This window comes from Choloepus didactylus, chromosome 4 (genome assembly GCF_015220235.1).
Source record: "Choloepus didactylus isolate mChoDid1 chromosome 4, mChoDid1.pri, whole genome shotgun sequence".
NCBI classification, from domain to species: domain Eukaryota; kingdom Metazoa; phylum Chordata; class Mammalia; order Pilosa; family Megalonychidae; genus Choloepus; species Choloepus didactylus.
The window spans coordinates 48,663,269-48,678,598 of NC_051310.1; the positions used below are offsets into that span (position 1 = coordinate 48,663,269).

The 15,330-nt window shown below is 35.4% G+C and overlaps 1 protein-coding gene and 1 pseudogene across 1 annotated transcript in view; one reads left to right on the forward strand and one right to left on the reverse strand.

Moving 5' to 3' along the window:
• Positions 1-15,330, forward strand: part of KCNH5 (potassium voltage-gated channel subfamily H member 5) — a 343,994-nt gene that overhangs the window by 127,524 nt on the left and 201,140 nt on the right. The window lies entirely within an intron of this gene.
• LOC119530875 lies at positions 617-2,222 on the reverse strand (annotated as a pseudogene).

A 15,330-nucleotide genomic window follows, 5' to 3' on the forward strand; every position in this document is an offset into this window, starting at 1 on the left:
TATTATAGCATGGCCAAGAAGGCTGGCAGTTACAAGGACCTGTCCTTGTCTGTTTTGAAGTCAGGTCATAATCAAGCTGGTGGACCTTGAGACACAGGTTGATCGACCAGCCAGTGAGATGGGTGGGGAGCTGTTTCTGAGTGATTCTCTACTGTTATGCTTTCCCCTGGACTATTGTCTGCTCTCTGTCTCCAAAGATGTGGGGCTCTGGCAGGTCATTTATGATCATGAGAAATCGTGTGGCTTAGTGGAGATTCCCCAGAATGTCGATGACTCAAAATTTGATTAGACTGCTCTGAAGTAGTCCCCAATCCCTTCTCCATCACACTCAATTTCCAGGTGAGAGAGAAAGCATTTTCTTCCTGTCGCTTACTGGTCTATCAGACACTGCACATTCAGTTAAGGTTTTGAGAGCCTATCCACAAAGATGTGAACACAACTAATCATACTTCCCTGGATTTTAAAGAATAAACTTCATTAGCTTTCACTTACTTAGAGAAGTTATAAGATTTACGCTCATATTTTGGCTTTGGCTTAATGACTAGGTTTTCCATAGCAAGAGTGAAAACAAAGCTGCATGGTCTTGCAGTCGTGTTTAATTACTGAACATGCTGCATTACATTCGACCGTGTTTTGTTTCTGAACTAATGTCAGCTTCTCTGGTCTGCACGGATCGTGCTTTACAGCTCTACAACAAAGGATAAAAATAAAATAAATGTTTGGGAACGTGCTTTGCGGTAGCTAAAGAGAGAGAGCAACACAATAGCACCCAGGCATTGGTAGGAATGACAAATTAATTGTGCTGCCTTTACATGATAACACAGAGCAATTAATGCATTTAATTGCTTTATTGAAACAAAAACCTCTTTTGCAGTTTACATAATTTTCATAAATTTATAAACAGGTGTATGATCTCTGGTTTGGGGAGTTTGCGTAACATATATCTCTGTTATTTTCTATTTATTTTTTATTTTCAGACAGCATTTTTCTTTCTTATTGTATAAATCCAGATCTGATTCTTAATGAGATAAATTGTTATATGTAGCTAGAAGAGGGCAGGAAAAGAAACTTCCTCTTTAAAATGTGACAGCTTTGAATAATTTATTGGTACTTCAGATTCCATGACTTAATGAATCTTGTTTCCAAGATTGTAATTATTATTTCTTGGTGTGAACATACCCTAAAAATAAGCTTATTTTAAGGGCTTTTTTTTTTTGCTTAACACAGCACAATATAGAAGTTAGTCCTGAGTCCAGTGGTTTTTAAGTTGTGCTGGATTCAGGAAGGTGCTTTTGAGGTTCCTCAGAGATGTCTGAGGGGGTCACCTTGGAACTGGAGGAGAACTAAGTACAACACTAAGTTTCATGAGAGTTTTTTTTATTTAATACATTTATGAGAATAGAAAGAATGCAACAGAGGAGAATTTTATAATATTCATTGGACATTTATGTAAAAGATGTTTTATTCTTCAAAGAAGTTTCTACTATATTCCTGTCTCTTCTATCTTCCTCAGAGTTAGAAACCGTAATTACTACTCTCATAGATAAACTGCTCCACTATGTTGGAAAGTAATCTTTTCTTCATTATAAAACTCTATCATTCATTTCACTGTACTGTTTCACAGTAAAAATGTACTCCATTTGAATTAGAAGAGTCCAAAGAACAGCAAACAGCAGTCATATTCATGTGAATGAATTTAAGAGGCCCAAGGATTTCTAGGTACTGATGTAGTAATAAAGATGTCTACTGGCACAAATCTTCCATTTATTCATATTATTAAAACTTCAATAATAGAAATGAAAGCTACTTCAACGAAAAAGGCAGGAAAGAGATCATTAAATATAACTAAATATGTTTGAAAGATAAATACCATGTATTTCCTGATTAGCATCAGGTAAATATCTTAAACTATCTATCCTGATTCTGGCCTTTTTTTTTTTTTTTCCAATAAGGAAGACAATTACAGTTATCAAGTCCATTTTTAAAACAATGAAATCCTTCTTTTTAGCAGGGGCTTCTGTTGGTTCTTTTGTTGGTAATCCATTTATGTCTGCACCCTTGTAGTCTACTTTGCCTTTATTTTTATCATTGGATTCTTGTACAACTTTTTAAGGCCATATACAACTAACAAAAGGGAAGATCAAAGGATATAGTTATGGTTCCAGGAATTTTTTTTAGATACAGAGCAGAACTGGAACGATGATACAAGAAACGCACACCATTGCCCAGGCTTGAGCTCCTGAACAGCGACCATGAAGCCCAAGAGGAAAATCCACTTGAGAGTTTTTGTACCTCAAATGTCTAGCAACGCACACTTAGTGCACTGGAATAAATGAGTGAGCAAGCCCACCCCACCATTCCACCCTTGCTTTAACTTGGAAGATTTTGTTTTTCCTGTTTTCTTCAGTTCACTCAAAGTAAGTTTTCCCCAGTTCCTTGGAGCAGTTCCAGAGATGATGTAAAATTGTCTCCGGGGCCCGCTGATTTGTGGCTGCTACTCAAATGAATTTGTATCCTGGCTCCTCTCTCCCTGTCGTCTGCTTTCTCCTCCCCATTTCTCTCCATCAGTCTTCCCAGCCCTCCGGCCCCCCCTGCCCAGTTGATATCCTAAACTGCTGATCAAGCACCACTCTCCATTCCCCCATTAGAATGGCACAGTGATCAAAAAGACTGCCAAACCATCACGGAGATGGGCAAGCTCCCTGAAAACTGTCACACACTGTATAATGAATGGTATTAGTAGTAGTTTTATTAGAGGAATTTACTGATTTGTCAGAGTAATTTCTATCACCTTGCTAGAATTAGACAACCTCAGATATCCTGGGACTTATCTTGTATGCCTTCCTATGTCTTCGATGACTTCTCTTCATACCCTTGGTTTGTAGATGCTGTATTTAGATTTGACCCTGCACAATAGACAATTTGGTCCTCAATATGCTGAGGCAGAGAAAATGATTCCTGTTCTCACAGTGTCCTTAGGTGATGCATGATGACTAGTTAGATAATAACAATAGCAATCATTGATTGTCCTTCCATGATGTGGCAGGTTGATTCTCTACATTATCTCAGGTATGAATCTAAGTGCTTTTCATGCACTGACTTATTTAATCCTCATAATAACCCTGTGAGATAAGTATTATATTCCATATTTTACGGAGTGGAGAAAATTTAACACAGGGAGGGTAGGTATTTTGCTTGAAGGTCACCCAGCTAGTAAGATATAGATCTTGGTTAGGCAGTCTTGCTATAACCTAGAACATGAAATACAATCAGCTTAATCATCTCAGCAATGTTGTAATTTCCTTTTATGAATTTCATTTTATCCCTATGGTCCTAGACTGCTATTTTAATGTTATAAAGCATATAAAAAATCCTAGAGTAGTTTACCTCATTATTAAAACATCATCACTTGTAAAGGAGCTATAAGGTTTGTTTTCTAATAAAGTGAAAGTAGTGCCATTATTTTCCGATTATAAAAATAACTGTGAAGAAAAATGAACCAGTACAGAAAATACAAATAAGAAATCATAATCACCTGGAGCCCTACCACCTAGAATTATTTGGATGAATTTGCTTTCTGACCTTTCTGCATGCACGTGTGCACACATAAACACACAGCATTTTTATAAATGAGACTATATTTGTGTTGTTTTGTAAGCTATTTCTATACCTCACAAAGTGTTGTGGGTGTCTTTCCATGGCAGTGAGTATAAGTGTATACTATATTTTTGAATGGTTATATAGTGCAGCTTTGCATGACGATACTATACTTAAAGCATTCCCATACAGATGAACATTTAAATTGTTTCCATCATTTCACATTATAAATAATATTATGATAAACATGCCTTCTACCTATCTTTTTGTACATATACAATTACCTTTTGCAGGGGAAAATTCCTAGATGTGAGATTGTAGGCAAAAAGGCCATTCATATTTTTCATTTGAGTGTTTAGAGCCAAAACCTGACAGGTTTTAACAACTTTAACATTCACCATCAGTTTTTGAGTGTGCCTATTCCCTTTTTGCCTTGCCAACATTGATTTTGTCCATCTTAAAATATCTTTGCCTTTCTGATTTTGAAAATTTTTTTTTGTTTCTAATACTCCAATTATTAGTGGATTGAATATATTTATTATGGTTATTGACCATTTGTATATGCTTTGCAAATTGCTTTTTAATGACTTCTATCCATTTTTTTATTAGCGTGCTGTTTCTTTTTTGTTAATTTTATGGTATTTTTTAAATGTTAGGGTATAAGACTTTAGTTTGTCTTATGTGTTGCAGACAGTTTTTCCAGAAAGTGGTCAAATCTTCATCCTTGTTTAAGTTGGTAATTTAGTATTACTTGCTATAACAGAGTTGTAAATTACTATGTGGTCAAATAAATTTTTTCTTTTGCGGTTTCTGGCTTTTGAGCCATTCTTAATAAATCCTTCTTTACTCCAACATTGTAGAAATGGCTTCTTAAAAGGACACAGAGCCAGAGCATGCAGTCATAGCATCTGTGTCAACCACATTAAAGTTTACTAAGAGCTTTCAGAAACACTTTCTTATTTAATTCAATTAATACCTTAACATTATAATTGCCGTTTTTCATGAGGAAACCAAGGGTAAGAGGGTAAATAACTTGCCCCAAATAACACATCTAGTAAAGATTAGGTTATAGGTTAGTCTGGTGTCAGTCATGCTTTTACCATTGGACTATACTTTTCCCATTAGATAGTTGAAAAAGCAAAAAAAATAGGAAGGTTAAATGGCATACCTAATGCTGAAGAGTAGTCTCCTTCTTTGGCAGAAAGATTAGGAACTGAATCCTCAACTGTTAATATGATGCTTCTTGTAGTAATCGGATTCCAGTTCAGTCTTTTAAAAGGAGTATTGGTAGAAAAGTAATTAGACCTGAAAAGGAAAAAGCCATAGGAATGTAAAGGTATTAAAAATAATGCAGGGCATGCTTTGGATTTTAAGAATTAGGAGGATGATGGTCAAGCAGTTAAATGAATTTGTGAAAATAGGTCAATGAGAGAACACCAAATCAGAATGCTTGGCCCATTTTCAGGCAGGCGTATTGAACAAATTATTTCCCTTCTCATTTCTAATAAATAGTCACAGCCAGTATTAAGTAGGATTTTATATGTATAATTAGAAAGGATTTTATGCTTGCTATTATGCTGGATTTTGTTCCTGATAAATTTCTCATTGACAGAACATTTTTGGTCTTCGGGTCATCTTTTACTGTTGGAATAAAGAAGTATAAGGCTTCCTGTTGATACATCTTCATTAATTATCAGCATTTGTGCAGAGGCACTGATATTTTCAGCAAACACTGTATTTGAGATAATGCAAAAAGTAAAATATTTTCTGCCCTCTTGTGCCCAAGGATAAACTTGAAGAGAGAGTAATAAGCACAAGCTTTCTAGACTTGCAATGAGATGAACTGAACTCAGTCTCATCAAAACAATTAGGAAATTCAACACAGAACAAAAGAAGCTATATAAAAATGTAGAGCTACTAGTAGGAATAAAGCAGAGCTTAACACTCACTGTGGCAAAACAGGCTGCTATTGTTTTCTAATATATCCTCTCTCTTGAGAGTTAAACATTTTTTAAACTGTAGAGCAAGCTGCAATTTTTACATCTTTTAGTTTGTATTCCTACTTCATTGGTATGGATCCTCAAACCCTAACTGAATTTCTAGCGTTTCTAGAAAAGTGAACCTCTTTTACCTCCCACATGAATGACTTCTGTATCTTCCAGGATTCTCCTCAGTGATCAAACTGAAAGACAACTGCCTAGCTGTACAACATGGGGCTCTGCTATTTAACTCTGGACCTCTTCTCTTACAGTTGAATTAAATTGATCATTTGTTGCGATAGAGAGCCATAAAGGATGAGAAGACTGTTTTCTGAGTCTCAGCATGTATCTGCACCTGTGCCACGCTGACAGTATTGGCCTCTGTTAAGTCATGCTTCTCTCCTCTTGCATTACCTCTCAAAATCTTTTAGTCCTTGAGTCTCCCAGTGTTCTGAACTCCCATTAATACTTGTTTTAGTTTCCTCATTGCTAAAGCAAATACCATGCAGTGGGTTGCCTTAAACAACAGAAATTTGTTGACTCATGGTTTTGAGGCTAGAAGTCCTAAAGTGAGTTGTCATTAAGACCATGTTTTCCCTAACAGACTGTGGCATTCTGGGACTGACTGTTGGCAACCATTGGTCCTTGGCTTTTCTGTTGCATGGCAATGCACAAAGCATTGCCTTCTCTTCTGGGTTCCATTGGTGTTCAGCTTCTGGATGCTTCCTTTGGCTTTCTCTCTCTCTCTGTGTGGCCTTCTATCCCTTTGTGGTCTTCCCTATAAAGTCTTCAGTAATAGGATTAAGACCCATCCAGACTCAGCTGAGTCACACCTTAACTGAAGTAACCTCATCACAAGGTCCCATTTGCAAGAGTTCACACCCACAGGAATCAACCAAATCTAAGAACATGTTTTTCTGAGGTCCATAGCCTCAAACCACCACAGTACTATTTTCTGGCTTGAAGGTTTTCAGAACAGAATCCAGGGTTTATGTGGCAATGGGGAAATGTCTTTGTGTCTCATCAGAAAAGCACAAAAGGTGCCCCAGCAGTAAAACAAACTCAATCATTTTAGTGTACTAATGAACCAAGGGCATTTCCCCAAAATTAATTGGTTCTCATATCAGGCTTGTTCTTTTGAATAAAAGGCAGTGACCCCAAGAAGAAGCCTATTGTTTGACAGCACTATAATGAATATTAAATAATTTGGGTTCCCAAGAAGTTTATTGTACTTCTCCTTATCTGTGTCTTCCTTTCAGTGTTCCTCCAATCAACCAATTGCTCCAGGTCTGGTTCTGCTTAAGAACATGAGTATCAGCCATACCTGGACCCAAATCCTGCCTTTGCCTTACTATGTGGGGGACTTAGGGCAAGATGCTTATTTCTAAACCACAGTTTCCTCACTGTGATGGTTTGAAGCTGTATGTCCCCAAAGAAGATAAAGTTCTTAAAACTAAACCATTTCTGTGGATGTGGACCCATTGTAAGTAGGATCTTTTGGTGAGTAGGATCTTAAGTCGAGATGTGACCCACCTCATTCATGGTAGGGTCTTAATTCTCTTACTGGAGTCCTTTATTAAGAGGATAAAAGAAAAGAGAAGAATACAGAAAAAAAGCCACAGACACTCTTAAAGAGAAAAGTCAGAGAAGCTAAGAAAGACAGAAACTAAAAAAGGAAAATACCCAGCAGTAGATAGATAGAAAGCCACAGGTGGAGCAACCAGAAGCTGAAAGCAACAAAACCCAGGAAAAAAGGACCAGCAGATGCTGCTGTGTGCCTTCCCATGTGACAGAGGAGTTCTGGATCACCAGCAGCCTTTCTTCAGGAAGAAGGTATTGTCCTGTTAATGCCTTGATTTGGGCATTTTCACAGCCTAGGAACTGTAAACTTGAAAGCTAATAAACCCCCATTGTCAAAAGCCAACCCATTTCTGGTATATTGAATTTCTTCAGCTTTAGCAAATGAAAATACTCATTTATCAAGTGGTAATGATACTTATCTCTTGTTAAAGTTATAGTAAAGATGAAATGAGATACTATACATAAAGTACTTTCATAGTACCTAATATCAAAGAAGTGTTCAATAAAAAGGAGTTACTACTATCATTAGGCACTAATCTTTACCAAAATGTTGGTACTTCCATAAACAACTAAATTTAAAATATGCTTTTTGGAATAAGTTTTTTTTATTTTTTACCAGTTTCTTATTCTTTCACTTTAAGATAGATTGGGGGCCTACTATGTACATGGGCCTATAGAAATGGGTTATAAAAAGAATTTAAAAGGAGCTCAGAAGATAAACAATTCCACTTTTGCTTCTATTGCCCCCAACTGTTTAAATATCATGTGTGTATCATCATTCGCTTATAACCTTGAGAAAGCTACTGGGAAAGAATCTTAGCATGCTACTCGCAGGAATCCTACTTCTTGTTCTGGTGTTTACTCATCAGATCCCTTCTGCAAATGACAGATTTTTTTGGAACTTGAAAACCTTAAATATTCCATTTAATATGCTGCATTCCAAATGTACCATCCCCCTCTCAGGAGATAGGGAGAGGACTTAGAAGAATATGCAAATTTACTTAGTGAGTTAATGGCATTAACTCAATGCAGGAAAAAAACAAGGATGATTAGTTAGACCTAATTAATTGGTCCCTACATGATTGTGGCCTTTGATAAAGTTGCAGAGCCAATCAGGTATGAAAATAGTTACTTGTCACCCATTGTTTAATTAGAGCTCGGAGGTCTCTGTTTGAGACTTGTGCTGTGTTGACCTGATTCCATAAACATTTATTGAGTATCTGTTATTGTGCGAGGCACTGGCTCTGCCCTGGAAGTACAAAGGTGAATAAAACACAGGCTCTGTTTCAAGGAAAATAAAATTCAATGGGAATTCTCCTGATAATTTATATTTGAGAATCCCTTCCACTCTACTCTTGCTGCTCATAGTGGCAAGGTATACACGTGTGAAACGTGAATATTCTCACACGTATTTTATCAAATGTATCATTCTTTGTAACCTCTCATAAGGCAATACTGCATAGAGTTAATTGACAGGTTATGAATGAATCTTGTATTTTTCTACATAAATTCACTATTTTGATTAGTAGTAGTATATTTAATATAGTGGTCATGTATTTAAATTTAATTTTAAATTATTCCTAAGTCTTTAAAAAGTAAGAGGCGAGAACATGAAGTAAACATCAAATAAACAAGCTTCATGATAATTTCTAATCAATGTTTTTATAGTGATCCTTTCAGAAACCCACATCAATAATACCTTCATGTTGAAACTGAAAAATTATGTAAATAAGGAAAAGTTGGACACATATCCAGACTGTCAAACTGTAAAAGTGTTATTTTATTAATTTGAAGTAAGTTTCTAGGTTGGTACCTACAAGCTACAATCATGATTTAAGATACTCTTCTAAAGAATTAAGGGAACTGGGAATCTGTAGACTTTTACTATGACAGGTGAGCTTTTATGCTCCTGAACTTATCATAAAAGGGGTGGTGCTGGAAAACAGACTATTAATTTGCACTGTTGATCTTCCCCGTCATAGCTTATTTTCTGAAAGTTAGAACTGTTGGTAATAGATAATGCTTATGACCAATTTCTTCCCTCTTTCTCCTGTGTTTAATGAGAACTTACTTAACACAAGGCATTGGACTGGTGGAGAAAATGAGGCATGCCTAGAACTGATGTTATTTTTGTTCTGAAGTGGTAGGTATAACAACATAAGAGGCCGGGTACCGTGCTGTACTAATTCTGCTTCCACACTTCTTGGTTGTGTCACCAGTTATTAACCTTTCTACAGTTTTGCATCCTTATCTTAAATGAAGGTAACACCTATCTGTGGGGCAGTTGTGAGGGTTACAGACATGTATTCATTCATTCATTCACTGAATATTTATTGAACACTTCTAAGTATCAGATAGTTTGAGCTTTTGGAATACAATAGTGAACTTAATGAAGATTCATGTTTCCATTGAGCTTACATTCTAGAAGGAGAAGACAAGCAATAAACAATAAACATGGTAAATAAGAGAATTATATAGTATATTAATAGGTGATATGTGTGTGGAAAGAGAGTAAGCAGAGCAGGATATGGGTGTTTAGGAATGCGAGGAGCAGGGAGGGAGTCTAATATGCCCTTTGAGGTGATATTTGAGATGGTGAGAGAGTACCCTGTGGATATCTGGTAGAAGAGCCTTCCTGACAGGGGGTTAGCAAGCGGCATTTGAGATGTGCCATAAGGGCATGGATAGTGTCTTCCAGTTTGCCTAAACCTGGCTATTTAGTCCTGCCACTAAAATAAGGCTAGGACTTCACCTAAATCTGTTTTGACATCATAGTCACATGATCTAAGCAGCCTCTTGTTTTTGTTGCCAAAGGATCCCATTGCATTTTAGGATCCCTCTCCAACTGTATTCTTACATCCCTTCTGTACCTTATATATATAGCTTTAAAGAAACATGTACATAATACATGTAAATATGAGAAGAGAGAGAACTGATATTTCCTTCTCTTCAAATGGAAAATTTCTAGGAAATTAACAGTTATGACCACTTATATTATAGCACAATGTTATAATCCCTCTTTTGATGAAGTTGTATATGAGATCATGATTTTAATGATATATTTTAACCTGTCTCTCTGTTTTAGTCCAGTTTTAGTTCATTTATTCAGTGAACAGAGTTCTGATGATAAAGAATCCCTGTGGCACTCTCTACCTTTATTCCCCTTATTGTATCTCTTTCAATTTAAAGAGATGGTTTGGGGACTTCCAGAAAATATAAATATGAGCAAGACTATCTCAGACTATAATAAGCCAGTTTAAATGATGACTCAAATGAATAACTTGATTGAGATGGTCATTAATGATTTCTGTTTTGTAGAAGATATATGGTTAACATCTGAGAGCTGTTTATGTATCATTAGCAAACTTAATTTTTTATAATAACCTTTGATATATTTTCCAATTTTAAGAAAACACATTAGAGTGGTGTTCATTTATGCCTGAAAATTCACCTTTTAGTTTAATTCTACTTATATCCATTAACAGAATTACCATGAATGTGTTTCTTTATTGGTGTTCTCCCAGGCTTGAAGATGAGGCGAGAATTAATTCTTGATTCTTATACAAACTGCGAGGGATTTTGGTTGGAGAGGTTTGGGACTAAAATTTTTGCTCCTCTCTTCAAAAGCATATTATAGGAAGGAAGTCAGGACCATTATTTTTTAACCTCAGGGATGTATTACTACTTTATACTTACATGAAAAACAAATAAAATTCTTTGAAAAACTAGGCTGTTTTAGATAATGATTATGAGCCATTAAGAAACCAAAGCTTCTTTCAGTACACACTAAAAAACATTTTACTTTGGGTTTTTAGTATTCTTACTCTTTAGCATCTCCTGAGTATTGTATTATTCTAGGTGGTTATGTAAATTGAATTTAGAGAGTCCCTGCTAATTAGACAAACCATTATTATATCATCTCAAACTGTGAATCATTTTCCCACCCCTACTCTCCAAATATAAACTTCTAAACTTATTTTAACATAGGCTCTGTTCTTGATTTATGTCCCTATTGATTATTCATGGCTTATTTGTATTCTAGGACAAGAACATGCATTAGATTTTTCTGTGGCTTCATTTATCTTGACAAATCATTGCCATACCCCCCCAGTTTGAAAAACACTGGAGATAATTAATAGTTTATACTAATGTTGTTTCCAGATGTATTTATACTTCTTAGGAAGAACATTTTGAATAAACACTGATTTAGAAGTCATTTTCAGATAGATGTTATTAGAAAATATAGATAAATTTGTTAGGTAATTCCACACAATTTAAAGAAAGAAAAATTCATCAGTTTATGTTCTTTGTAGCAATTTATATTCTCAGCAGGGGTTTAGTATTAAATAGACAGATATACTGATCTGTGAGAATAGAAGGGAAACATGTAAATTACTTCAATGTTAAAAAAAAATAGTTGAAGCTTTCTATTCCTTCTCATTTTCACACCCAGAATAGCTTATAGCAGCTATTAATCTTATATTTAACTACGTTGTATCTGTGTGTATAAGGTTGCTCTTAGAGCCAAATGGGAACTGTTTGATTTTTACAACAAATCAAGGTATGAGAGAAACTAAAAGATAACAGAGAAAGGTAAGAGGAAGTGGAAGACTGGATTTCTTTTTAAGGCAACAAATATTCTAAAGACTAAAAATCAAAGAATAATGTTTGTTTGCTATAATCAATCAATTCTCAATTTATTATAAAAATGTGAAATAATTACTAATAGTAAATGATCTGAGTGTTTACTATGTAAGAGGCTTTTTCACACATTTCATTGTACTTTTACATACACCATCTCATTTAATCCTCACAACAACCCTAAGAAATAGATATGCATAGTTTAAAATGATCTTTAGTCATATTTTTTAAATAATATAACAGAGATGTGTGTAAATCACTTTATATATTTTTGAGATTTTAAAAATAAATGACTTAAGCTTTTCTCTGCTAACTTGAAATGCTGATTTTTCTTGTATTTGCTTATTTCTGAATCAATGTCATGTTTTATTAGTTTCCACATCTTTGTAATATACTTTGATGCCTAATAGGGTATAATTCCAGGCTTTGTCTATTATTGAGCATTCACTGTTCTATATGAAATTTAGAATTATCTTGTCAAGCTCCATGAAAATTTTCTATTGGACACTTGATTGGGATTGCATTAAATTTATAGGTTTATGAGGCATCATGGGTGTATTTATACTCTCAATATTTACTCTTTGTGTACAAAGCATATCTCCATTTATTCTTTTATGTCCTTCACTGAACGAATACTTTTTGAGCACATATTATTTGTGGGGCACTGTTACAGGTGTTGGGGATACAGTATTAATTAAAATGTCCCTACTCTGAAGGAACTTATATTCCAGTGAGGAAAGAAAGAAAATAAGATACAAATAGATAATGTGTTACGTTTGATGAGCACTGGGAGGAAAAATAAAACAAACTATAGGGACAGAGAACAATGGGTGCATATATATGTGTATATATGTATGTGTGCAAGCACACATCCTGTTTGGCTAGGGAAGGCCTCTCTAATAAATGTAACAAATATTCTAATATTTGAACAGATTTGAATCAGAGAAAGAAGTAAGCCATGTGTCTATCTTGAGAAAGATAATTTTACCATAAAACATGATGTTTCTTTCTTTAATGAAACAAGAGTTTTTTTCTTCGATTAATTTCTAATTTGGTAAGAAATTTTTTTAGCAAAAACTTTTTAGCATCTGTTAAGAAACTAATATAGTTTACGTATGTGTGCATGTGCATGTGTATATATCGTGTTAATGTAGTGAACTGCATTGATCCTTCTCCTAATGTAGCACCATTTTTCGATTCCTGGACATTCATTGATTCAAAAAACTATTAAGTGTCTACAAATAGTTCAGGTACTGTTCTGGGCACTTGACTTACATCAGTGACCCAAAACCCCAAAGATTGTTTTGACCTCTTGGGGCTTACAGTCCAATGACCGAAGGCAGAAAGGTAAACAATAAATATAAGAAATGAGAAAATTGTATTTTAAATTAGATGAGATGAATACACTGGAAAACAGAAAAAAAACAGGGCAGGTGAGGGGAATCAGGCATGGTAGAGGCGGTTTGTGCTCTGAGTGGAACAGGCTGACATCACATGGTTCTGAGCAGAGGAGTGACGTGACTTGCTTCTGTCTCCCCAGGCTCACTGTGGACCGCTACAATGTGTGGGGGTGATGACAGGGAAGAAGAGGGGGACATGAGCTCGTTATAGTAATGCAGGAGGGAGATGAGGGACCTGGCAGACGGTGGTGGGGATGATGAGAATCTGCTTCTATTTTGAAGTACAGCTAACTGGATTATCTAACCAATTGAATGTAGGATGTGAAAGGAAAAGATAGGTTAAGGTTTTTGGCCTGAGCAACCTGATCATGATGTTTCTTTCTTTTAATGAACTAATTGATTTGATTTGCTAATAATTTAAGAGTTTTGCAATGGTATTCATAGTTAAAATTGTGCTACAATTTGCTTTTCTTCCATAAGCCTTGTCTGGTTATGCCTTTAAAAATACTTAGGGCAGCTTTTTCTATGTTTGAGGGCAGCTTATATAAAGCTTTTTTTTACTTAAAAGTTTGACTGAACCTGTGCAAAAATTCATTTGTACCTGTGCCTTTTTTGTGGAGTGGGGGAATTTGTTAGGCGTCCTTAAGAGACCACTGCCAGTTTCAGTGATTTGCTAGAAGGACTCACAGGTCTCAGCATATAGTCATACTCATGGCTAAGGTTTATTACAGTGAAAGAATAGAAAGTAAAATTGGCAAAGGGCAAAGGCACAAGGGGCAAAAGTCTAGAAGAAACAGGTATAAGCTTCCAAGAATCCTCTCTCTACATGTCTAATTTCTCCAACCACAAGTTGTGACAGCATGTGTGAAGTATTGTCAACTAGGAAAACTCATTAAAGGCTCAGTGCCTTGGGAGTTTACACTCTCTACCTGGCATGTGCCAAAATTCCACATTCCTAGAATGAAACCAGGGATTTAGCATTAACAGTAGTGCTTAAATAAACAGTTTAGTCACATTAAGTCACTTACTTAGAGGAAGTTTTATATCAGAGAAGGGAACTACTTACCAGTCAAGTTCCCAGATGCCATCCAAGAGCCAACCTCTGCAAGCAGGCCCTTCTAAGGATGGCAGTGTCAGGCCTACTATGTTAACTCTTTTCTGCATGGGGGACTTAAGTGGTATAGAGATGGGAGGTAGATCATATGACTACTGTTTTAATTTCTTCTATATTTATTGTTCTATTAAGTTTTTTTAACTTTTTCATGAGTTAATTTGGGTTAATTTTTTTTTCCAAAACAATGTTCATTTTAACTATGTTGTCAAATTTATTGATAGTTGTTCATAATATCCAGTTATAACAGCTAATAATTTTTCTAGGTTTGTTTCCTTTTTTATTCCTAATGTTTATTTATGCCTTCTCTTATTTTTCTAGATTATACTTGTCAAAAGTTTGTCTCTCTCATTTTTTATTGAGATAATTGTAGATTTAAACGAAGTTGAAAGAAATAACACTAAGAAATCCCTTTAACCCAGTTTCTCCCAGTGGTAACATTTTGCAAAACTATAGTATAATACCACAACCAGGATCTTGGCACTGATGTAATCTAGCAATCTTACAAAGATTTCCCCAATTTTACTAGTACTCATTTGTGTGTGTGTGTGTGTGTATGTGTGTGTGTTTAGTTCTATACTGATGTAGATTTGTGTATCCACCACCAGTCAAGAAATTAAACTGTTTCATCACCATAAGGATCCCTCATCTTACAGCCACACCCCCCAACCTCCTGCACGCACTTGCATCCCCATCCTTAATCTCTGGCAACCACTAATCTGTTCTCTGTTTCCAAAATGCTGTCATTTACAAAATGTTATTTCATTGGAATTTTGCATTATATAGTCATATAGTCTTCTGGCATTTATGTTGTGCGTATCAGTAGTTTGCTCCTTTTTATTCCTGAGTAGTGTTCCACAGGATGAATGTAAATAGACTTCTGGGCTATTGTCAGTTTTGGGCTATTATGAATAAAGTGGCTATGAGCATGTTTGTTCATATTTTTGTGTGAAAATATGTTTTCACTTCTCTGAGATAAATTGCCCCTGAGTGCAACTTCTGCTGGTAATTGCATGTTTAG